The sequence below is a fragment of the Amyelois transitella genome, chromosome 8 (genome assembly GCF_032362555.1).
Source record: "Amyelois transitella isolate CPQ chromosome 8, ilAmyTran1.1, whole genome shotgun sequence".
NCBI classification, from domain to species: Eukaryota; Metazoa; Arthropoda; class Insecta; order Lepidoptera; family Pyralidae; genus Amyelois; species Amyelois transitella.
The window spans coordinates 6,123,386-6,150,047 of record NC_083511.1 but is presented as its reverse complement, the minus strand read 5'-3'; positions in this window follow the sequence as shown (position 1 = coordinate 6,150,047).

The window sequence follows — 26,662 nt, the reverse complement described above, 5'->3', positions numbered from 1 at the left end:
CGCTACATAGAGTTTTAAATAAAGTTCCCATTCATGATCAAATATTTGAAAAAAATATTGAATGTGATGTTGCCAAGAAATAGAGGCCTTGCTAACGAATGGTAACATATTCAACAAACAGTTCAAAAAGTTAAGTCCCAACTGAAAATACAATTAAAAGAGTTTTGTTTGAATTTGTTTTGTATTGAAACTGCTAGAATAGAAATATAAATGAATACATGTCTATAATAAAACAGTAAATAAATCTGTACATTGAGTATATTAAAAAAAAAAAAAAAATTATAACGACGAAGAAATACTTATCGAGCATGAATTTGAAAAAAGTCTGTCTGTTTGTATGTTTGTTTTATATACGGATTTGTTGTATAGCTCTTGTGCCTGGCCAACATATAGAGTTTTAATTTATTTTGGAATCTGAAACAGCTTATATCGAACCATAACAACTCAGCTAAACTACTTATAGGAAATATCGAAATGACGTCTTAACAAAAGTTGTTCAACCTGATAGCATTTACTTTTGGTGAAAAAAATGGAAGATCATGTGATGTAGAAGCCAAAGGGACCAGCTACTTTCTAATATGTATGGAAATTTTTAAAAAAATAACCTTTTCCTTCGATTTTCAATAACACGGAAACGGACTTGCGGGCAACAACTTATAATACAATATTAAACGGCAGTGAACTAACCGGATATTGTAGTCTTGTAAAGTCTTATATATATAGAACTTAAGACAAGTTCCTTCAAGTATATTTACAAGAATTATAAAGTACCTAGTAGAAGGTTAATTTCGCTGCAGTCATTTCAACAAAGGCTGTTGAAAATCTACTTTCGGTCTATAGAACTATGCCAACCTACACATCAGGCAAAATGAACTAAAATACCTATATGAATTATTTGAGTTGTATTTTATGTTCTTACCTAATTCTTGCCAATTTTTTATCCACATGTTGTTTCGTTTTGATGTTTCTTTGTTATATCAAAATATTATTCCTTATTTCTTCATTATAGGTACTTGCTTTGTAATTACTTACCAAATTTGTTAAAAATGAGTAACAAATCTGCGCCGTTTTAAAGTCACTTCGGTGATTCCATGCTTTGGAGGTCGTACAACTTGCCAAATTCGTTCTGATGACGCCACCACGCCTGTTCAGAGCGCGCCAGCTGCCACGCAACTTCGATCTTTACAAACACGAAAAGTTCATTACTCCTGAACAAGAAGCAGTTTTTGCTACTTGTGCTATGAACACTGTCTGTTTTATGTCCATTTTTATATGGCTTGTAAAAACTGTGTTTGATTAATTACACTTTCATAATTAGGTATACCTACTTAAATCTACTCGTAGTTTGGAGACTTCTAAGTTTATCTGATTCTTAAACTTAAAAGATTTTAATTATTGCGAGGATTGGATTTCTTGTCAGATTCTTCTAAGAATTTGGATTTAGGGAAAAAATTTATTCTCATGCTTAGCAAAGAAAACTGTGACGTGGCTATCCCATAATTGACAGTGCGAGTGAAGCGAGTGAGGTCTACCAATTAACTTGAGACGGTAATACATTTTTTTTATGTATGGGAGTATGTTTGTAACGGAATAACTTCCGAACTGCTGTCTTTTGATTTTATCTCATAGAATTATTTCCATTAGGTAAAGTGATTTGGTTGTTTGGCTAATTATTTAATAAATAAATGACTTGAATAATGTTATTAACTTGTTTATTTACTAACAAGTCATTGTCGAAGAACTCGTTTTAGTGAATAATAACAATGTTGACTCTGAATGTAAATGATAAAGAAACCAACCACTATTTTACTAATTGGTGTGTAAACATCTCATAAAATATTTACATACGCATACACAATAATTGCAGTTATTTTATTATAATAATTGATAAATATATTTAATAATTTAAACAATGTTTGAGCCCGTAGCATGCGTGTGCACTTTACTCGTATTACCCCGTCTATTCAACAATTGGTAGAGATATTATTGGAAGTGTACAGTACATATCTATGTCTGACTAGAGTACCAAAGCCGAAGCACTTGATTCTCTTTATCCTATATATGTTGTGGTAGTTACTTCATCGCTTGTGAAGTCCTTTTTCCTAATTACCAGTCCAGATCTTTTTCTATGTTTTTCAGTTTTCCCAGTGAATAGCACTTTTGTTAGCGAATGTAGGCGTGCATGCGAGATGCACGCATCGCATTAGCGGCAAGGATCTCGTTTCACGGCGCTGCGCGGGAGTTGCACAATGGACATTGTGCGAGGGCTTCAGAAAAACAGAGAATGGCTTCGCACGTAGGTATATATCATGATACACGGCTATTGTCTACTCAGTGTTTAAACACAGATGGTGGTCGTGCCCCGATGAATGCATTGAACTTATACATACTTACTATGATTCTTTTAACCACTTTCCATTGGTGGATTAAGAAGATACCACTTGTAATTTCTCGTATAATTCAGACTGAAACCTTCGAAATGCCAAATTGTTTTCTCTGCACAATTAGTTTTCACATTGAAGAATGTTGCAAATATAGCAGGTGCTAATGATAACAGCGATAAATGGAAGAAGAAGAGGATGTAAAGAATATTCGAGCGACTAAACCACTTATAGTCAGTCATTTTGACGATGATGTCATCAGTCGTGACCACGTAGTTTAGTAGGTAATATTTTTGTCTCCTTGATGACGACGATGATATTTAAAAAAAATACTACGTTTTTCAATAACAATAGGTAGGTGGGTCTTATTGCATATATGAGAAATGTTTTATTACTCTAAATTATCCCAATTAGTACCTACATTATTAAAGTCAAGGTAATAACGGTATTATCATTAAATTATGCAAAATTGTGATTCCACTATATTAAAATAATAAAACATTGATTTATAAGTAAGAACAAATAAAACCTAATATGCGTAGGGAGTATACCGTGAGATTGTATGCCTTCTCATTAGATCTATTCCATATCTCCATAAGGAAAGGTAAGCCTATCTAGAGAAACTTGAATACCTACTTCACCTTTTAGACTTTGATATTAGAAAGGATGACGGTGGTGGTGGTGGTGGCGGCTGTGTTGCTTTCGCACTGGTAGTGGTGACGGATAGAAAGCGCGCGACCTCACTTTCACTGCAAACTACAAACCAGTCAATGAATAATGTCACTAAACTCAACCTATAAACGCATCTACTATAGTACAATGAGATATTGCTACTTTACATATGATCGATAATGTAATTATTATGTAAAGGACCTTATGAAATAATTACCTAAGTATTTATTCACAAATAGGTACGGTAACGTTTCACGAGCATGGGTTTATCGTCATGTGTCAATTACATTGGCATTGATCTCAACTAGCCTTCAAACGTTAACTTCTTGATTAACCTTATCACAATTGATTACCATTCTATCAATAACAATGAAGTTGGTGAATGATTTCCAATTGATTTCCAATAATTGTAATTGTGGACAATAAGGCATGCGGGTCCCGCAATTGTGGCGTCGCCTGGAACAATTTGTGATGCTTTACGCTATCCATTTGAAAGTTTACAAAATAAATAACCATGAGAAATGTAAGTAGGTACTCCGCCGTAGGAGGTCTGTTTGAGGCAGAAATTAGATATGTTTACCATTACAAGTAGAAAATGTGGTATCAATAATATGTTTGCAGAGGTGTACCTACCTAGATTTATGACTTATAGAATTAATTGATACTATTTTAGCAACGAATAATCATAATTATTAAAAATACGGAATTAAATATTTTACTTAGACTACACGGAACTTTTTAAAATCTGAAAATAATAAATCCCCATCAAAACTAGTTTGCCGTTTCGTTTAATTTTCACAGTAGGATAATACCCTTAACTTATAATGACAACAGTAAACTTTATTTAAGTACTTAATTTAAATAGGCAAATGCACAAACAACAGATACAAAAGGTCCAAATTGGTTTTGTAAATGTTTTTATACAACCAAGAACTGGGATAAAAGAAAAGAACAAGGGAAAATTATACCTTGTATGAGGCAGGATGCACGGTACACTGGAGCGAGACGGTTGCGCGCGTTGATCAGACCATACAAGGAATTTTGTCGGAAGTAATCTTATTAATGTCAATGTATTTGAAGCTCTAAATGTAATAAATATAGAGTCTATTTTAATGTACAACAATGTTGGATATGATACGTTTTACTCTCAAACATTTTGTACAAAATAACAAAATTGTAAGCGCCGTATATAAACGAAGTCAATAAGGCTCTAAAAATTTGGAACAGAGTCTATTTTCAGACGATGTACGGAATCGCATTAATTTGTTTTGTTGTTAATTTAAATTCCAAGTACCGCTTCCGTAGCTCCTTCCGTCTCGGGTTGCTGGCTGCAGATATCCTGGGTTGGTCTAGGACTGGTCTCAAAATGCTGAGGAAAGGTCTTATCCTCCTGGCGTAAGTAAGTAAAGTGTACACAAAACGTGCCAAGAGCCCATAAAAGAATGACACGTATGGGGATATAGGTAATAACATAGCTTTAATATTTTTCAACAAAAAGCATGCCTGCTATAATCGAATTACGAGACTTTGATAAAGAAAACATATCCTACTAAGTATTTTAGCACAAATCGTTAATTATCTAGTTATTTGTCGCTATGTTACGTTTACATTCCGACAAAATGTTATTAACTGCCAAGAATGTTATTTAGATATATTCTATGATGTTCCTGATCAATCACAATAATCTAGTTACAATGATTCATTCATACCGTCCAAAGGTTTCCATCGTATTTGTATGAATAGTTATCATGCACGTGGTGCTGCTGTCATAATCTGGTCGGCTGTCTGTCCATTGATAAAGTAAACCATTTTGGTCCCACGATACACATGGGACCCATGTGCTTCCATTTTTTTGTATCTCAGCATTTTTATCTTATTCCATGGAATAGTAAAAAGTGTATTCTCAGAATGTATTCCATCCAATAAAATAAATGCAATTGAGCTTGTAGGGCGAGAAGGCTGATCTGGACGGGATATTTTAGTTATGGCCTTTTGTGTGGTTCCCGGCCAAAAAATGCCAATCAGCTTAATAATTTAACATGGATGTGATTCGTCTAGTACAGAGTTTACCATGACCCAATATGGGTTAGTTAACCTGTAGGAGTTATCAGTCCCTATGGAGGCCTGATGGGAATCGCTTGTAAATTCTGACTACCCAAACCCGGACCATAGTCAAAAGGCACCCGGGCTCCGCTCCAGAGTGGAAAATTCGTAAACGGGACTAACGACAGGAGCAAAAAGATAGGTCAAGGGAGATAATGGTATTCATTCTAATACCATTACCGCTCCCACGAGTTTCCTGCACGCACAAACACCCGGGCAAACACTAGTCACATTATTCCCAGAAAATTAAATCTATTCGCAGATAACCTCGAATAGCATCCGGGTAGTGAGTCAACTTCGCAAAGTTCACTTGAGCCCATGAAACGTAAGCAAAAGTTCAACAGAATGTTTGTTGCGTGCTTACAATCGTTAATATTTGGACTAAGAAAACTTGCCAGTCACAATATACCAAGGCCGAACTGGGAACAATAATGGTCTTTATAAATATATATTATTAGCTTTGCGATAAGCTCCTGTGAAGATTTCCTAAAAGTTTCTTTGCAGTCATCGAGATATAAGTATTTTGCGTTACTTTAGATATGTCGTACCATATTTTGATTGTTTATGTTATTCGATCAACTAAACAGAAAGTGTTGTTGTTTTTTTCTATAACAATGTATAATCGAGTAGGTAGGTGAGTACATTGTTTTTGTGCAACTTGATATAAACTTACACACAAAAGTAATATCTTATTATGAATTCAATTCATAAACCTTAATGAGATTTACAAATTGTTCAAGAAAGATTAACAAAACAACACCACACAGAATTTTCTGAATGAGACACATTCATAAGTTATGGGAACATTTTTTTCTAGGGCGTAACGGTTTTTGTATTATTTTTTGTCGTCTTTGACCGTGTGAAGAATCTCAATGGATGCAGCATGTGCATGGAACGACCATTTACAAAAGACCTTTTATATTCACGCTTGTTGCCTTTTACAGTCGGTTTGTTTTGCCTTCCGAAGGGAACGGGGTAGACCATGTTAAGATGGTCGGTGGTATCGCGTCTTCAATGGTCCGTTTCTTTGAGAAACTCCATACTTTACAGATTTTCACACGATGGTTTTACAGAGAATTGTGCAAGATGTAGGAAATGTGTTATAAATACGTAATTCTCTTGATGGCTGGGAAATTTATAATGGGAAAATGCAGTTAAATCTAAAAAGTCTTATATTTTCGTTTACAGACAAATACAAATAATATCAAGCCAATTTGTGGTGAAGAGTACAAGCAATGACTACATAAGTAACATCTCTACGTGCAATACTAATACAAGGTCTTCCATAGCCAACATTCATCAACAACAATGACATACAGCCTTTTCAGATTTCAGTACTCCCGACGCCACATGATATTCAAAATCTATTGGTATTAATAAAAACGATTTTATACATTTATGTCAGAAGATAAACAGATTGACAAAAAGGACGAATGAAGGTACTTTTTCTAATAAGAAATGAAAGGCGGATAGAAACCCGGTGTGTAGTGGACTACTCCGAATTTCGAATTGAACTAAGTAGAGAAATTAGGTATCTGTCTGTAAGGCAAACGTGAATGACTCCTCTAACAATGTATAGCCAAATTAAGCTTTTTGTCGGATTATGAATATGGCTATCCACTAAAGTACTAATTGGTTTCTACTAGTAGGAGTTGGTTCTCTTACAAAAATATTGTCATATTAGAAAATATCTCTACTACTACTACTACTACCGAAACTAATTAAAATCTAATTGTCGTAAACTCATATCAAATTCCGTTGCGTGCAAGTTTTGAAAGAGATAGACAGTCTTGTTTAACGAGTCATCTATCCAACGTATTGATTAATTAGGTGTTTAAAAGAATGTCGAAATGTTGATCCGTCCTTCAAGCTATTAGAGGGACTACCTTGCCCTAAATTACCGTAGATACCGACGTAACACGGTCTCCCATTAAAGATTGACTAATAAATTGTTTTTAAAACCGGTCCTCGATACAGCATTCCTTTACTTGGTAAGTATGTACAAATAATAGTATCATTTGAAACCTAAAATAATTAAATAAGAGACTCTTTCAGGTTATGTGCTAGCCTTAATGCCAAATTCTTGTTGTAATCTATTAATTTTAAAATGCTATACTGAATAATCGTATAAAACTACATATAAAATAAAATAGCTAACCGAGATGACTAATAAAAAAAAGAATTTTCCTTCATGATGGACGGGTAAAGAAATCTTGTGGTCATCTGTGCTCACCAGGCCAACATTCCTGTATAGTCTAAATAAGTTTATTTTTAGTAACTTGATTATTATTAAGTACAATGTTTATTTATGAAATTACTCATCGTACAAATCATAACATAAACTGTTTAAATTAAAACAGCTATTTAGATCGCGCCTGAGTATTTCGCAATCAACTGAGTGTACTCTATTTGGCTTCTCTGCAAGTTAAACTTTAAGACGAAGTATATAACTCTAAGGTATACATACCTACATAGATACACGCCTCTTTCCCGGAGGGGTAGGCAGAGACTACATCTTTCCACTTGCCACGATCTCTGCATACTTCCTTCGCTTCATCCGCAAGGTATAAAGTATTATTATTCTGTATTCGCTCTAAGGTATATATTGATCAAATATTGACAACTATAAAAATTGTAACAGTTACCGAAACGGTCTGGTGACCTTTTTCACTGGCATGCAGCGAAACAGGCAGTGCGCGGGCGCAGCACCCATCGGTTCTCACGGGAACGTACGCGCCCGGTGATTGCACCGCATTACGCCCTGCACTAGGTCGCAACCGCGGCCCAACCAGATATTCCGTGGATATGACATTTATAAACAATCTAGAGAATGAGTTGCCGTGAAATTATAAATATGCACGAGATAAATCACAATTGAGTAGCCCAAAGTAAACTTCGAGTCGAGACTTGTCTTAACGGATACGCCTCGCTCGGTTGTCGATCCGATAAAATGCCTGGTAATTAAAATGAATGCGCATCGAGGCACAGGTTCCCCTCGGCAAGAATTTTTTCTTTAATTTAAAAAAATTAAAGCCACAGACTTCAATCAATAAAAAGTCCATAGGTACCTACTGTTCACAACAAAACTACTTACGTACTTTAAGTACGTCTATTTCATACCAGTGTTAGCCTACCGTGAGAATTTTCAGTAGTTTCCCCGTTCTGAAAGCTAAATTTTATTGAAACGTATTGTACCAAACGTTACATTGTAAACGTACACTAATAATGCTTATCAAACTTCTTAAAACTTATCAAATACATCAAATAAATATAAAATACACATAAACTATTAAATTTTAAAAAATTGACGATACCACCTCCATATTATCCATGCTCTACAAAATTCCAAGCTGTGCGACTTTTCCCATTGGATCGCGACCGCGACTTGTTGCAATCAACAATGGAATGAGACGACTTTTTGGTCTGGCCTGGCCTGTTCAGCTCGCTAAGGAAGATCAAGTTTGCGACCAATGGAAGGCCTACAATTGCGTGATATCATCTTTTAAAGTTATATATGTAAGTATAAAAAGTCTTAAGTCCATTTCTTTAGATACTGAAATAAAGGTAAACAATTTTGTTAAGTCTTTAAGTTTCGTTTAAAACTCTTTTGTTACTGACTGTTTTACAAACGCACTGTCCAAACCGCTGCGACTCGAGACTTTCAATTTAGCACGTAGGTAGCATTTACTTTGTCAAGAGGAGCAATAAGGGAGGACCTGAAATTTCCGCGGTAACAGAAGTTAACAGGATTTTCAATTTACGCGTACGGAGATCCTACAAATGCATCTTTTGTTAAAAGACAAGATTGAGAGAGATTAATTATGTCAACACATAAGATGTTTTTCTCTTCGTCACTTATTGTTCTGATGCTGACTCATCATATTAAGACGATTTAGTCTTGGGACTAATTCGTCTGATGACGTGACAGACTTAACAAGTTTCATACCTACAACACGAGATATCTTTAATTAATTTTTTTTTTACTTATTTCAAAAGTCTTCAACCTGACTGAAGTATTGTTCCCATAAACGCTTAGTGCCGGGTGACTTAGCATTCAATAATAACAGGAAATCGTAAACTGAGCCAGGTCACAGATTTCCTTCGCCTGAATAAGGTTTACTATCAACTACAAAACGGACTGTCAGGTTTGCAAATGTTTTATACACAGGCAAAGCAATTGGTTATAATGTTTTAATAGCTCAAACCAATAATTTTTTTATGTTTTCAGTAAATGTTTACAATTTCTTTGCAATTAAAAATCTCCCCCAGACAGACACAGTCTATACTGGTTAAAAACATATCCCAACTAATATTATAAATGTGAAAGTGAGTTTGAGGTATTTGCGAAAAATCTGTATTATTTTTAGGTGGGGCTAAATTCTTTGCTCTTTATAGGTGGCGTTAATTCCTTGCTTTTTGTGGTAGTGCTAATTTCGTCGCTTTTTTTGTAGATGGCGCTAAAATAACGCAGGCGGAGTGCGGGTAAACGCTAGTTTAACATAAACAAGCCTTTGCACTGATGAACGATAACAAACAGACGCCAGTGACTCAAAAATATGAATGGTTCTTTGTATAGTTTATGTTAGTATGACTAGTTTATGTAGACTATGAGTAATTACGATGGGTGGCAATTTTTACTTTACGAATGTAGGTAAGGAAATACCGAAATTCCACAAGGAACGGAAATTAAATGAGGTTTTAACTAAAAAAATAATGAACTAAAATACTTAGTTGTTCTGAATGTATTTACCCAACAATATTAACGTACCAGTCTATATAGGTCTAGGTTTACCATATATAAGACGTAAGTTGTATCGTCTCAGGCGTTTATATGAATAAAATGTGGGCATGTGGGCTGGGCTAAGCGCCTGCCGCCTTATCATGACTCAGACTTATCCTCGCCCACGCCTTGTCCCACCGCAGCCACTCCAATTCGCCTTTAATGGTCCTACTCAGAAAGGTTTAACTCCCTCAATTACAGTAATTTAATCACCATTTAATAAGTTAGCTAATTTGTTAATATTATCTGTTTTTAATTCGTGAAAAAATATTAATGTGAATACTATCGACCTCCTTTGTCCTTTTAGACTGCAAGAAAGGCACTTCTGGGGTACCGTAGCCAAATGACAAAAAGGGTACTCTTGATAAAATTTTGAATAAACGAAAATTGTTTGAATAAAAATTACAAGTATTTTATTTAATCTATATTATTTATATTAATCTAGGTTTCCTTAATAATTACTAGAAATAATTTCTTTAATTTCTAAACATATATTTGTCCTTCTCAAGGCGAAAGGAACATTTCTTTTTTTTGACTTAGGTAGGATGAGTCATATTGTGGAGTTTGTAACAGATAATAGTTTAGGGATAATCCTTACAAGATTATCTGCTTACCTATCTAGGTAAGTAAACTTATCTGCTATTATTTGAAAGTAAGTATTATTTTTTCTCATAACATGCAAGTAATAACAAACATAACAACATACAAGTAAACAATACAGTAAAACCAAAATACCGAATTTTTGATATATGCAAAAAAATTTTCAATAATTTTATGTTCACCGACGTCGGTTACTTATTTGTTATCATTCACATATCATGCACCAATATCGGTAAAAGCTGCACTAGGTATTTTATGTATATGGTTTTAGATATTTAGTTGATACCTTATCAAGGTGTTTACAAAATGAATAATTTTGGGCGCCGCATATGTGACAGATATTGGTACGATATCAATATCCAACTAAAAGGAAGAATGATAGTGTATCACTGTAATAGCCTTCAAAAGATATAAGTATATAAATCTAAATGTATAAAAGAGGACACCGACTAACTCTTTGATTTACATTATTTTTACGGATCCGAAAATTTGAAATATGGCATGGCATTCCCCATATGGTATAGGGGTGCATTGAGAGAGGATTTTCTATCATTCCCGCGGGAAAGCAAATTGACGGGTTCTTTCGTATGACGCGGGCGGAGCTGCGGGAGTTGTAGTAATATATTATTGTAAGGTAAGTGCATCTAATGGCCTTCTAAAAATATACATATAAGTAGTACCTATGCTTATATGGTATTAACGCCCACGTGCGCTGCTTGTTATCAGGGAAATCGTATGTTTGTGTGTGTTTTAAACCACTGAACTCTGTAAATATCGTTAATATGAAGTCCATTGTACTCTGGACTTCATATTAACATATTCACAACATAACAATGAGGTTCCAATGGTAATAGCTGTTTTTTCTGTAGAATAAAATTTTATCCAGCATATTTGTGTAATATAAGTCAATGGTATTAATAATTTCGTCTTAAAATTTTCAAGAAAATTTTTTTATATTTACACACTTTTATTTGTTTTCCAAGTACACTTACATTAATTCGTGTAATACCTACTTCTCGTACTATCTATGAGAGTTAGTAGTTATTTCTGTCCTATGAGTCGAGAGCACGGCTGTTTGCCGCAGCATGAGATCACAAATTTCCATTACATCAGCCGAGCCTGCGCAGAACCCCTAAATAAAAAACAAGTCAAGCGGGAGTCGTTTTCTTCGTAGGATAATACTTGTCGATCTTGCGTGATCGATTTATTGTAAACATATAAAGTTTTTTCCTTACCCAATTATTACTGCATTTCACTAAAAGTAAGAGTTTTTACAACTTCAGAAGCAAAGCACAAATGAAATGCCCGTATCAGGAACTATTTAGACAAACCTATTCATTAATACCCCGCTTCCGATTTTGTCACTTGGCTACGGAACCCTACACGGAGGATGAATCCTAAACCCTTGACGATGACGGCATTCCAAGTGTAGTGCTTCTCAATAAACTGGTTTACTTTTTGTAAGTGTCTCCAAATTTCAAGGTCTTAAAGCTTAGTCAAGGACAGATTCCTCGACTTTTTACAGAAACTATAGGTAGGTAACCAACATTTTCAACTATCTTTGTGTGTTTTATAAATTTTTTTCCAAACTTTTGCTCGAAGCTTTTATAATATAATAAGAACATGTGAGAACTCTTATAAGTATAAGTAATACGTTCTTGTCGTTTTAGAACGGCTCCTGGCTTCTGATCCTTGTCAAGTTTATGACTTCCGTATTTTCCCGGGCTGACCTTTTATTTACTAATATTTAATTTTTCGGCGACTGACGAAAGTTTTTACATATACTTTGGTCGACTTTGTATTATGTAAGCACAAGCTTTTAAGCATAAAATCATAGGCAGGCTACATCGTTTCACTTGCCACGATCCCTGCATACATCTTTCATCCATCCAACATGATCGCACTCCCTTTGTGCAAGCTCATCGGTTTGGGGTAGGTAGGTAAGTACTCTTGACCTGACTTCACTAAGACGTTTTGCCGATTTGATGAAAAGAATTTGGTAAATTAACTCTCTTTCTGATAGTAAATAACTGCTAGCACAAAGTAAGGCACTGAACGGTAGCATTTAAAAGAATAAATATTATCTGTGTGATCAATTGCTTTTAACACGACTTTACATATATTGTGGAGTATTCTGCGGGTGTCTGGATCTTTTAGTAATAAACGTTTAGTAGCAATAAAAATTCACACATGCATGAGGGCACGGCCCCTCGGGGTTCATGGCTAGTTGATCAGCCGCCAAGAGCTGGGTTCAATGGGACTGACCCTGAATCCTTGTATTAATTGTTATACAAGAACATTATTTCTCTATTACCTAAATTGTATAGGAGTATAGGTCAGTTTTGAAAAATTTGAAGTAATCATAAAAAAATAAAATTGTCTCAGGTTTTTGAATAACAGTCATTGAAACTAGTGTAAGAACTTGTATAGGTTAGTAGGTACCTATATTGGAACACAAACATATTTCGCCTTGCCACGATCTGCATATTTCTTTCGCTTTGGGTACTCTTGATCTTACCTTTACCTACATATACCAATAAACATTTTATCCAAATATTGTTTTATCAATTAATCGGTAAAAATTGGAGCGAAATCTAGAATAATACAAAAAAAACATACAAATATCCATATGAGGTAACTCTTCATAAACAGAGTGTCTTTAAAAAACATTTCATAAAAACCCCACGTATAGATTTTTTTGAAGATAGGACGTTGAACTGATGTCGAGACCATCTGGTTGTTCAAGTCGAAACAAGTTCAAAATATCGCGAGAATAGGGGTGTAATATAATTTATTATAATTTTATTTTCATTTTTACCTTTTATTATTGCCCCCTAATACTGGGCCCGTACCGAATCACGTGTTTAAGATATTCAGTCCAGTTTCTATTCATATTCAACCCAATGTTTTGTAAAGGGCTGTTTTTGGAGTAAGAATTAGGTCGCAGATGCGCGCCAGATTGAGAGATTTTAATAATAACTCCTTGCGAATACTGAATACGAGTAGGTACTTACACGGTCGCCAGCAGTTGGGATAATGGTGCTTTTAAATGGGCGTTTTACAATTTGTAACGAGACTGTAGGAACCAGATCTAATTGTTAGGCATTTTTTATGGAGGGCATGTTTTATAAAGACCGTTAATAGTATGCAAATGATACCTACATGCAATCTTTATAAGAAAGAAAAATCTTTATTTGGCGCAAGATGTAACATAACATTTTCATTCTTAAACTTAGAAATAAAAATAAAAAAAATACATGATGCGACCAAAAGGGTTTCCACTCAGCATATGCATGTGTATGATGAGGTTACACAATGCGCTGATTTTCAGTGGAACCTAGTACGGAGGCTTTGCCATTCAATATGAAGGATACATATTAAAAATATCAACACAAAATAACAAGAAGACAGCAGTGCTAGGGAGTTAATATATGTTGAGTATGAGCGTGAGTGTAACTATGTTCTTATTGTTGAAGCAAAGTAGACAAAAGGTAGGCAGAAGGAAACTACAGAAAAATGCAAAGGGTATGTAAAGGTTTGCTGTTATGTATTGGATTGAGATTGTAGTAAGTGACTTTTCAGTTTATCTTTGAAGTGTGATACCGTAGTGCAGTTACGCACAGGTGGCGGAAGATTGTTCCAACACTTCGTAGCAGCGTATCGGAAGCTGCCACGAAAAGCAGCTGTATTGTGTTGTGGAAATATTAACCGAGTTGCAGTCCTCATTAGACATTGTGGGAACTGTAATTTTTGATAGAGATAGGTAGCAGTTACTACTCATAGGTATGAGTTGTAACTGCTTTTATGAATGGTTTTAAAAATATTGAAAGTATCATCATTTCGATAATTATTCCTCCAATAACAGTAACTTTCATTTACCACTCCAATAAAATGTCAGAAAGTTTATGATATTTTTACATGAAGTTTGTTTAAACTCATTTTTTGGTTACTTTTACTTGCTTGCAATAACTTCGGGGGAAATGCAAGTAGCATCTTTATGTTTAAGTCATAAATTCTGACTAACTTGCAAACAAATCATTATTATGTTATACGACAAACAGATATGGATGTATTGATCTACTCCAGCTAGCTGGCAGTGTCATGCCAGTGTAGTTCTACCTACCAAGATGAATTATTTTTGCGTTATTGGAATGTTCCTATGCAAGGGAATAGGAAAGGGCACATCTATCCTCTTCATGACTGCTGAATTCGTTAAGACGGGTCTTCTATATCATAGCTACCTATGCATGAAATTAAAAGTTAAAAACAATGACAAGTTATCGTATCACATATGTAGTGTGCGCGTGCGCACGACCGGAACGATTGTCACATTATCGGCTATTGTTCCAAGTAGCGTGACTTATACTACTCGTCAAAAGAAATACTAATTAGTCACATGTAAATGAGGAAAATGTTAATAAATCCTAGTCTAAGACACAATAAAAATTAGTATAAAAAAGTGATGTTCAAAATGTTTTTTTTATCGTCGCTTATTATCCCAAAAGCCACAAGCTTAAAATTATGAAAAAGTTATAGCAATAATTGCTATACTTACTAATAATTGTTTGTATCAGATAAATCGAGATCTTTGATCGCCCGAATAGTAGCTTATTATTTGCTAGTCGGTATGGTATTGATAGTACCGATAGAGCGGACGGTCCCATTCCATAGTAACGGTAACCGCGGCGCGAAGCTAACATTCATACAGCCAAAACAGAGTGAATGTCCTAAATAGTAGGACATTCACCAGCATTCACGATATCTTTGTAGATGACGTAGTCTTGGATGTCTAATAGGAAAAGCAAAAGGGCTTATCGACAAGATAAGATAGTGATTGTGAAATAGATTTGCAAACTTTTCAACAGACAACAAAGATTCTTATAAGAAGTAGCTCTAGATAAGTAAATTGTTAAACTTGATTTTGTAAAACCGCTATACATAAAAGGGAGAATAAGACGAATCTATCCGTAGGGAGTAATGCAACTTTTACGCTATTTTATAGATTTTGCCGTAGTTTTGTTGAATGAGAAATAAAAAAAAATCATGAAATTTTACTTTCAACAACAGCATAAATTTTATATAAGAGTCTTATTAGTTATTATTGGTAAGCATCAATCTTATGATTAATATACTAGTAACCGGTCCCGACTTCGCGCGGGTAGGAAGGTATTTTTTTGATAGAGTGTTATTCAATTTTGATCTAAGTACATTAAATGCATAACGTATTTAATTGAGTAAGGGTTAATTATTTTTGTTAAAAATAGGTTCGTGGAAATCCCATCATTTAAATGTAATGTCTAAAAGCAAAAAATGATTATTGTGGGTAATCCTTAGAAAATAGACATATACCATCGCGGACTTTTTTGTGGATCTATTAAAGAGGTAAGTACAATTCCACCACACATTGTTTTGTTGTCTCAAACTTAAAAGGTTTTAGCAGCGTTTTTTAGGAAAGCTCCAATGGGCTTGATTTTTTTCGACATGTTCAACTAAAATTGTCATATCATCCATATTAACAAAACCTTAACTTGTTATACATTAAATCCTTAGGGATCCGTCTATCTGTACGTCCGTAAAAAAAATGCCTGATTAAAACGCGTGATGCGTAGAAAGGCACAACTTTAAATCAAAACTTAAACTGTAAATTAGTTTGAATACTAAACGATGCCCTTACTTACTGGAAAAAATCGTGAGGAAACCTGCACATTCATGCAACTGGATGTTAAACTATAGATCCTACCCATATTGGATCTATGGTTACACATTCCTGTTTACCTGCAATGGTTGCGGAGGTCAGATGGGAGTCGCTTCGCGTTATAACCTGACTCACCACAATCCAGGATCTACGGTTAAAGGTATGCCCCGGGCTCGCTCTCCAGAGTGGTGAGAGTTCATCCAGGACTTAAGCCAGAAGGAAGAACATGGAAAATAATGAAAATATCTTCAAAATTGCAAAAAAATATGTAAAATGGAAATCACGTGCAGTGATAGATTGTTGATAGAGTTGGTTAGTTACCTGTCTAAAATCAGGAAAGACTTATCTTTCATTTTGATTGATCACTTACTTATAAAATAGACGTGCCAAAACAAGATACGAAAATCATGCATGATGCAAATGACGTAAGATTAGAAAACAAAACCTTAACATTCTTTTGTGTTTGCCCTGATGTAATATTTATTTAATTTTATAGTCTTTAACACAAACTCTGTTTATCTTTCGGTTATTATTTATCCGCATCCACATTTATAATAAAGAGAATTTTTTTTTTTTGTATGTTTGTTATGAATTAACTTAAAAAGTACTGAACCCATTCAAAACCTTCTATCACCATTAGAAAGATACATTATCTAGAGACTCAAGATATACTGTGGATGTGGATGTTTGATAGGTTAAAATTATGGTGATACAATTTCTCCAAAGCCTTTTGCGCGAAAATTTATCTCGGGAAATGTAAATAAAGAGTTAGTTGTAGAACTACCCATTAGTTGATAATTAGTAGAGTAAAAATGTTAATTTTATATACATATAATCACGTCGACATCCTTTGCGGGGCAGAAAGAGATCAGTACAGGTACAGTCTTGAAAAGACCGACAGCCACGCTCAACCGCTCGGCCCTATGATAGAATTTTAACATCATTTTAACTTTTCGATGTTTTAATGCAATCAACATTTTATTTTATTGTTATGGTCTTAAAGAAAATATCTACTTACCTATTATTGCACACTGTCTTCATAAAATGTCATTAGCCAGTTTGGAATTCAATCTGCTTCTAACTTTCCTGGGATGGTAGAATGTCCTCAAAAAGCAGGCTTACCCTTTTGTGGTGTGTGCGAATCACACGGCCTGGAAGTTCCCAGTGTCGTGAAGTAGTAAGGTTATAGAGATAAAGCGTTTGAAGTTACTAAAAGAACAACGGCCAGTGGCAACAAAAAATAATTTGTGCTACAACGCCGTAACTGTCAAACTTTGTAGGAAATCAAGAAAGGGTGCGCTGTTGGAGAGCAAACGCGAGAGTAGCTCACTCCTCCATGATTCAGCTCGTACGACCGGAAGGTTGGTAGAACCATGGGTGGTGGTAGGAAAGTGCTACCATTGGATTGTAATCACGTCGTTGTTATATGTTTTAATTTTGAAAAATAATCATGCCATTTTTAATGGAAGCCAATTTTAATACCAATTATGTATTTTTATTCAACGGTAAGGATCTGAGGATGATGAAGGAGAGAGGGTTTTATGTACATACATAAAATGACGCATCTATCACAGAGGGATAGGCAAAGACTGCCTCTACACCTTTCCACTTGTCACGATCCCTGCACAGTGCGCACTTCTTTCGCTTCATCCAGAATTTTTCTCTAGTGTAAGTACTTTTAATCAAACCGTTCGGCAGGATGTCCGTAATTTGAAAAGTTAAGAAGAAAAAACTACCTATTACATGAAACATAGTAGTTTGCATACAAACATGTATCTATTATTTCGGTGTTTTGTCCCGTACTGCGTGTGCCAGCAATGCGCCTTGTGGTCGACAGCCCCTGTTAAGGCGAGGCCGTCCGCGCAGGAATGCAGCCTTTCTGACAGCCATGACTTGCAGGAGTAGCGGTTGACCACTCATAAAAAATGCTTAGAAGGATTTCTGATTCTTAATATAGCCTAACTCCTTTCGTGACAGTAAGAAAACAAACTCTTATTAGAAAATATAAAAATGGGACGTAACTGCTTGTTTAAATGATTGAAGAGTCGAAATACTTGGACATGTTTGTATGAACTGTTATTAACAAATAATGAGAAACCATAAAATCAGTTCACTATCAGCGATCATAGACGAACTTTTTGATACAGTACATTTGGAAATATAATATTGTTCTTTAAAACTAATAGGTTAGTACTAAAAGTATAACTACATAATAAAATGCTTATTTACCACAAACATCGGCAAATTCAGTGACCGCGGTTGCTATGGTGGGGGCGTTGGGTCTTATCACTCTATCGCATTGATGATTTCAGCGCGTTTCCGTGACACTGCGGGCATATAATGTGATATGACCCCTATTAGAGGTATTGTACAGTTAGTGATATGGCAATATGCCCAATACACATGTCTAAAATCGCTTTACTAATTAAAACACTATTTTGACAGCCGAAATCATAATTAGTTCTTCGTAAGGCGCAATATCTTAACCTGTTATCATAAAAAAAAGGAATAGGTGGTATATGACAGTATTGTTCTGATAGGTGTGTAACTAAGTTATAACGTAGAACGTAGGGTACGTATCCTATTTATTTCTGCACGAAACTTTGTTTCAAAAACTTTCCAATTTTCCTATCTTGTTTATTTTTACATTAATAGGCGATTATTAAAAAAATCACGTTTTTTTTATATCTAGAACCTTATTTATCGACATGTTTTGCTAGATTATTAGTGGAATTTTTAAATTAGTAACTGTTTATCGATTTAGTCGTTAAAGTTATTTTAAGGACGCGCGATAATTGAATGATAACGAAGTAAAAACGTTATTACTTAGTAGTAAATCTGTTATTTTTAGAATGGTGTTTTTATTTTTCATTTCACACAAAAATCTATATCTGTTAATAATCGGAATTGCCTCAGAGATATTTAATTCCGATTTCATTATCCATTGTTAATTTTTTTACGCCTTTGGATTCTGTCGAGTTTATTTAAAATGTAACTAAATTAAAACAATTTTCTTCACTAAAGTTCACAGATGTAAAGCAGAAGTCTACATCGTGATATTTATTTGTAAATGTATTCACAATACAGAAGGACCTACAATACAAATCTTTATCATATTAACAACAAAAAGATCGATCTACAAACAAATAAAAACAAAGTGTTTTCCACACACAGATTATTAGCATACAGTAAGAGCTGTTAAGTTGGCAAATAGATGCAATAGATTGCGCGGGCAAGCAGGAAGTTGTTTAGTGTTGCCATGTACGGGTCAACACACAAAGAGGCCGACCGAGGCCCATCTAGAGTAGTTAGAATGGCAACCCCGGAGCAACCAGGATGGCAGGTAACGGGACCACGATCAAATATTTTACGAGAAGTACAGTTATCTAGACTATAATATCGACGTATTGGAGATATCAAGTTTATGGTTTATAAGTAAGTGTGTGGAAAGCATTCTAAAGACGAATGGCTAGAGTACACAAAAAATATTTCAAATGGGGCTTCGATAAAATTTGAGAGATTTTCATTCAAGTAACTACGTGTATTTAGTTTATTAATACATTTCTAAACGTTTTTCTCCATTCTCTCTTATTTTTGTTTTCCTACATATGCGACATATGAAAGAACAAAACGTGGCCTGTGTATCTAACTTGAGATTTTTCCACTAGGACGTGACAATAAACACTGACAATAAATACGTACTTAAATTATTTTTATCCAAACTTATTTTATCCAAAAATCCAAATATATTTTATCCTTGGGTGGAATTATTCTTTATATAAAATTGGCTTCAGCCTCCCAGACTAATGCAAGACAGTTCTGTGGTTTCGTCAAGTGTTCACAGATGCTTAGTGGTTAGAGCTTAGAAGAAAATTGCTTTGGAAACATGATCAATTTCATGATAACATTATAAGACCGATATAAATCTGCGGAAAGCTACACAGTAGTTAGCCAAGTACACTATTAGACAAACATCGGCGCAGAATTTAGGAAAGGTATAAAATACGTCAAGTATCTCTCGGTGTGAAAATTAGAATTGTATTAAGTATTTAAAAGTTTGGCTTAAGGATACTTCGGTATTTCCTACATCATCTCTCGCAAGTCCTTCTTCACATGATCTATTCAGCGGTGAGTGAGAGACCCAAACGGAGGAACATAGAGGAGGTCAAGACTCATTTTGGTTCGTTATTAGTTAGTTCATATTTCTGTCTGCTTAAAGCTTTTATTTGAACATGCTACAAAAATCGTGGTCATAGACCTTTCGCCTACAATAGGTAGTGAGAATTCTCACTCACCAACACTGTTATATTGTTTACATTCCGTATTAAATAGTAGCGGTGCGTGATAGAATGCGGCCAATTGATTGGAAACAGATTTAGCAACAGTAAACATACATTTCCATTATATCTTGTAAAGTAGCAGTTGCTGGTTATTCTTATGAAACTTACGTAGGTGCTTTTTTAATTAAACGAATATTGGACAAAATGAGAGCACATTAAACATTTAATTCGTTATTTTTGAATAATAACAAACTTTATTATAATAGTCTCACTCAAAATTTCTAGTTCGAACTTCTCGTAAACTTCTGAAGTTTGAACTCGATTTTAAATCAGTCTAACTCTGCTTTGAACTTCAGAATTGTTATTTACAGTATTATTTCAAGTTTATAAACACCGATCAATCTTCACTTCAACATCCATCTACTTGAGAGCCACTTCCATCAATCTATCACGAGGGACCACTAGCCCCGTCGACGAGTACTTCCAGACATAATAATTGTTATAAGACGAGACGACCAACAGATGCATTACCGCAAGCTGCTTTCTTTGATGTTTTATAACTTGTAAAGTCTTGTTAAATGTCTTTTATGGTATTAGTGAAATGACGATGAGAAACGCCGGATAAAATACTGTTATGTGCAGTGAGCGTAGTTCACACTGCTAGGTTTAACTACAAAAGTAGTAAAAAATATAAAAGTAAATACCTACATGATTTTTTTATACCTAGACTTAAGTTTGGTTTGGTTTCAGGTAGGTAGTTGCAATATAGCAGCTGTTATAGCTTCTGTGTCTAGTAGTACCTAGGGTCGACAGATCAGCTGTTTTGTGTTATGATGAGACTACGAGAGACAATCTCACATATGTAAAAAGCAATATAATTACTCAAGTGCCAAACAATGGTTTTGCTTCACATGAAGATCTCTTTATCGCAATCTGATTATTTCGTGACTACAACACTGTAAAGAGTCACGAATTGTAAAACAAAGGAGACACCGAATGTGGCGCTTAACCCAAATTTGGCGACTACGGCGTATATCTTACGTCATTGCTACTTTATTATTAGGACATACATACCATGTTTAGGGATCAAATGTTTATAATTAAATTTCCCGCTAAGCATGAGATCATTATGAGATATATTCCACTTTACCCTCATCCAATTAGCGTTTACTCCAATCGATCGGGTCTTTCGTGTCATCTGTGATCCTGTTAGTTAGCAGTAGGTAAGACTTGAATATTCAGACCCAGCTAAGTTCATGTTCCAAGCTGGATTAGGTGAATTGTCGCCTGTAATGACATGCAGGAAAGAAAGGCTAAGAACTATACAGCACTTTAATATCGCGGAATTATTTCCTGGTGAATAATCTCACTAAGGTCTATTCATCTCAATTCAATTCTGATGCAAATGAAAGCAATTTGTGTCTCATACATACATACATACATAAAATCACGCCTCTTTCCCGGAGGGGTAGGCAGAGACTACCTCTTTCCACTTGCCACGATCTCTGCATACTTCTTTCGCTTCGTCCACATTCATAACTCTCTTCATACAAGCTCGGCGGTTTCGGGTACTTTTGACCTGACCCTTTACCAGGACGTCCTTAATTTGATCAAGATACGTTCGTCTAGGTCTTCCCACTCCGACCTTTCCCTCCACACTCTCCTTGTATATCTGCTTAGTCAACCTGCTTTCATTCATCCTCTCCACATGACCGAACCATCTTAACATACCCTTTTCTATTCCTGTAACTACATCTTCTTTCACATCACAACATTCCCTTATCACGCTGTTCCTTATCCTGTCACTCAATTTCACACCCATCATACTCCTTAACGCTCTCATTTCCACTGCATTTATTCTGCTTTCATGCTTCTTTTGCCATACCCAACTTTCACTCCCATACATTAATGTCGGGACCAACACGCCCCTGTGCACAGCCAGTCGAGCCTTTTTGGATAGTTTCTGACTGCTCATAAAGGCATGCAAAGCTCCATTCACCATGTTCCCCGCGTTCACTCTCCTTTCAATATCACTATCATACTTGCCATCTGATGTAAACTTTGATCCTAGATATACAAACTCTTTCACTTGCTCCACTTTTTCTCCTCCAATCAAAATATTACATGCTGTCATTTCTTTCTCCATTTCAAAAACCAGTGTTTTAGTTTTACTTACGTTCACTTTCATTCCTTTCTCTTTTAAAGCTTCATGCATACAGTTTACCATCTCCTGTAACTCCTCCGCTGATGACGCCAGTATAACCTGATCGTCGGCATAGAGCAGACATTTGACGAGTAACTCATTCATCCTTAATCCACTTTTAGACTCTTTCAAATCTGTCAAACAGCTATCCATAAATAGGTTGAACAGCCACGGTGACGCAACACATCCTTGCCTAACGCCTTTCTCAATCTTAAACCACTCAGTGTGCGCTCCGTTTATCCTGATACAAGCACTCGAATCCTCATATAAGGATTTCAGTGCTCGTATTAAGAGACTGCTCACCCCATGCATAGAAAGTGCTGACCACAATTCATTCCTCTCAACTCTGTCATAGGCCTTTTCCAGATCTACGAATGTGCAATAGACTTTTTGACTCTTGGCCAAAAACTTTTCGGCTATGCACCGCAAGGAAAAGACCTGATCAGTACATCCCATTCCCTTTCGAAATCCCGCTTGAGCATCCCATATTTTGTCATCAGTTTCATTCCTGACTCTATTAATCAATACCTTAGCATACAATTTGCCGACGACGCTAAGCAGGCTTATACCACGATAATTTTTGCAGTCCAGCTGTGACCCTTTTCCTTTGTAAAGTGGCACGATAACAGCCTTACACCAATCTTTTGGTACTCGGCCGCTTCTCCAACACAAATTGAAAAGGCAGTACAACTGACTAGCTACTACGCCTTTTCCTGCTTTAAGCATCTCGACCGACACTCTATCACACCCAGCAGCCTTTCCCGCTTTCATACTCTTAAGTGCTTCCACAATTTCGAACATTTCAATTTCGCCTTCCATCTCATTCTCTTTTTCTTCGCTATAGCAGAAATCTTTCTTATTTCCTTCCTTTTTTTCAAATAAACTTTCAAAATAGTCCTTCCATATCTTTAGTACACATTCTTCTCCTTTCACAACGCTACCATCCTGGCATCTGATCCTAGTCAGCTCTCTGGTTATAGTATTTCCTCGGGCTGACCTTACGGATTTCCAGAATACTTTCAGATTTGACTGAAAGTCTTCTGATAGCCTTTTATCAAAATCCTCTTTATACTCTTCTTTCTTTCTAATCACAGCTTTCTTAACCAAATCTTTCATTTTCTTATATTCCTTACGTGCTTCATTCACATCTTCATCTATAACCTCTTGCATTCTTAAGTTAGCTTTTGCTGCTAACAAATCCAGCCATGCTTTCTTCTTTAATCGCACAAGTTCTTGCACATCTTTACTCATCCACGCATTTTTGTGATTTTTTCCTTTCCTTCTTCTACTTACACCACACACTTCAACAGCTACTTTCACAATTCTTTTTTTAAATTCCTTCCATCCATCTTCAATATCGCTCATTTCCTCTAAATCTTCAAATTCATCCTTCAGTCTATTAATATACTTCTTACCTACATCCATATCTTGCAAATTTTCTACTTTTACTCTTTCCAAAGCGCTGGTTTGCTCCCTTACCCTGTGCCGCCAGCGATTGAAGATACCCCTTATCCGGGATATCACCAGTAAATGGTCCGAGTCAATGCCAGCACCGCGATATGCACGGGTATCCAGCACTTTGTTCTTCAATCTTTCATCTACAATCACAAAGTCTATCATACTTTTTAAAATACCTTCCACTCTTGTGTAGGTGTGGATCTCTTTATGTTGAAACATTGAGTTCGACACAAAAAGATCCCACTCTAGACAAATTTCTAATACACTTCTTCCATTATCATTCACCTTTTCGTCACCAAACGCACCAAGCACCTTTTCATATCCATCACGCTTTACACCCACCCATCCATTAAAATCACCTAACATAATAATCTTCTCATTTGGCTTGGTAACTTTCAATACTTCTCTTACACTATTCCAGAACTCCTCGTTTTCGCTTTTTGCTGATGTTGTACCCCTCGAACCCACATCCCAAGGTGCATAAACACCTAGAACGAAGATCCGAGTGATTCCAACTTTCAGCCTAATCCATAGAAGACGAGGGCTGACACACTCATACTCATTCACGCACTCAGCCATTCGTGCAGAAAGAATTAGACCGACCCCTTGACAGCCTCGGCTGGTACTGGAAATTCCAGACCAATACGCCGTGTAAGGGCCGTGCTGCGTCGCGTCGCATCCTTTCCGCTTCGTTTCATTCACGCACAACACATCCAAACGTCTTTCATCCATCATCTGGCATACTTCCTCAATCTTATCCTTCATTCCTCCTCTTACATTCATCGTCGCAAAGCGGCTTTCAGCAGACCGCATACCGCTCCCGCCGGGAACGAGACGTGATGGGGTGCGGACACCATCGCCGCCATCTAGGTGCTCTTTCAAAAAAAAATAATTTGCATCCATGCGATTCCCACGAGACGCTAGGGAAAAATTTTGTCCGCCCCAGCAGAGCCCCGCATGCCAGGGTAAGGCTAGCCATTACCTGGGGGTCGCCCAACCCCATGGCGGAAGTGGCACGCTCGAGACTAGGCTCGCCCCTAGCCATGCATCCATCGGCGCGGCAGACCTTAGATTGGCAGATTGTGTCTCATTTCTCTCAAATACCCTAGAGTGCGTAATGTTTGGTTCGTACTCATCATCCATCATTTAGTAGCAATTCTCTTTGTTATTGTTCTACAAAAACAAGTAACTGTTATAATATAGACAGTAGTTGGTACCCGTAACATTTCCCGTGAAATATGGTTTTGGGATCTTTCGAATTTCAATAAAAATTTACCCAATCGTAAAGATTTCATACTTCGACTCTTAAGACAGACTTTTGCATTTATAATTTTAGGGCGGAAGGTGGTTTGGCTGACGTAAAATCCAACTCTGTATATATATTATTTAATTCATTCTTAATAAGTAGATATAAAATATGTAGTAATTAAAAGAGATATCTGATTTATTCTCAAACTTTCAAGAAAATTCCATAAAAATACATGAATAGTTAAGAACTTCTTAACATGTTCAAAACAAGGGAAGCTCTAGAAGCGCCTAGAAAATTTTAATATATCAGAATTTAAAGTGATCGATTGACTTAGAGAGCCTTAATAACTCCACTTTAGGAAATTAATCTTTTAGAGCCATCTTTTTTGTATTGGTGCCGTGTGGTTCCCGATACTAATACAAAAAAAGAATAGGACCACTCCATCTCTTTCCCATGGATGTCGTAAAAGGCGACTAAGGGTTAGGCTTACAAACTAGGGATTATTTTTTTAGACGATGGGGCTAGCCCATCCTAGCAACCTGTCACTATTTGAATATCAATTCTATCATTAAGGCAAATAGCTGAACGTGGGCGTCTTTTGGCGCTGTCTACCTCACAAGGGATATAGAAGTGACCATATGTATGTATTTATGTAGAGCCATATAAATTATATTGAAAATAATTAATTTTAGGTCGTGTGGATAACATTTTAAGTAACGTCTTATCGTATATTGAACGAAAAGCGAAAAAAAAAATTTTTATTTAGGTATTAGCCTAGATTCACTTTATCACAAAGCTATTGTACTGGGTTCACTGAACTTCGCACACAATTCATTCACCGCACCAATTGGCTCGAAACAAAAGCATAGGCAATAATTTCAATTGTTAGGAATTCTGCAAAACGATGACATAAATGCTGACAAAGGCAACTGCTGTTATCAGTTATCACAGCCCTAGATACAAACAAGTGAATACCCTGCGACCGCAAAACACTAAACACAAATCAAAGAAAGCTTAGAGAAATACTTATCTGTCTTACATATTAAAGATCATGACACAAGACGTATTTAAATTCTACAGGTTTTCTTTTATAATTTCATAATCAAGCTACAATATAGAAAATATAATTTAGCAACATCATTGCAGTGGATTTATTCTGATTTTCACCTTTACTAGCCACAATCAACGTAAAGAAATTAAGATTATGTAAATATATCTAAAAGGAGGTAGGTACTTATCTT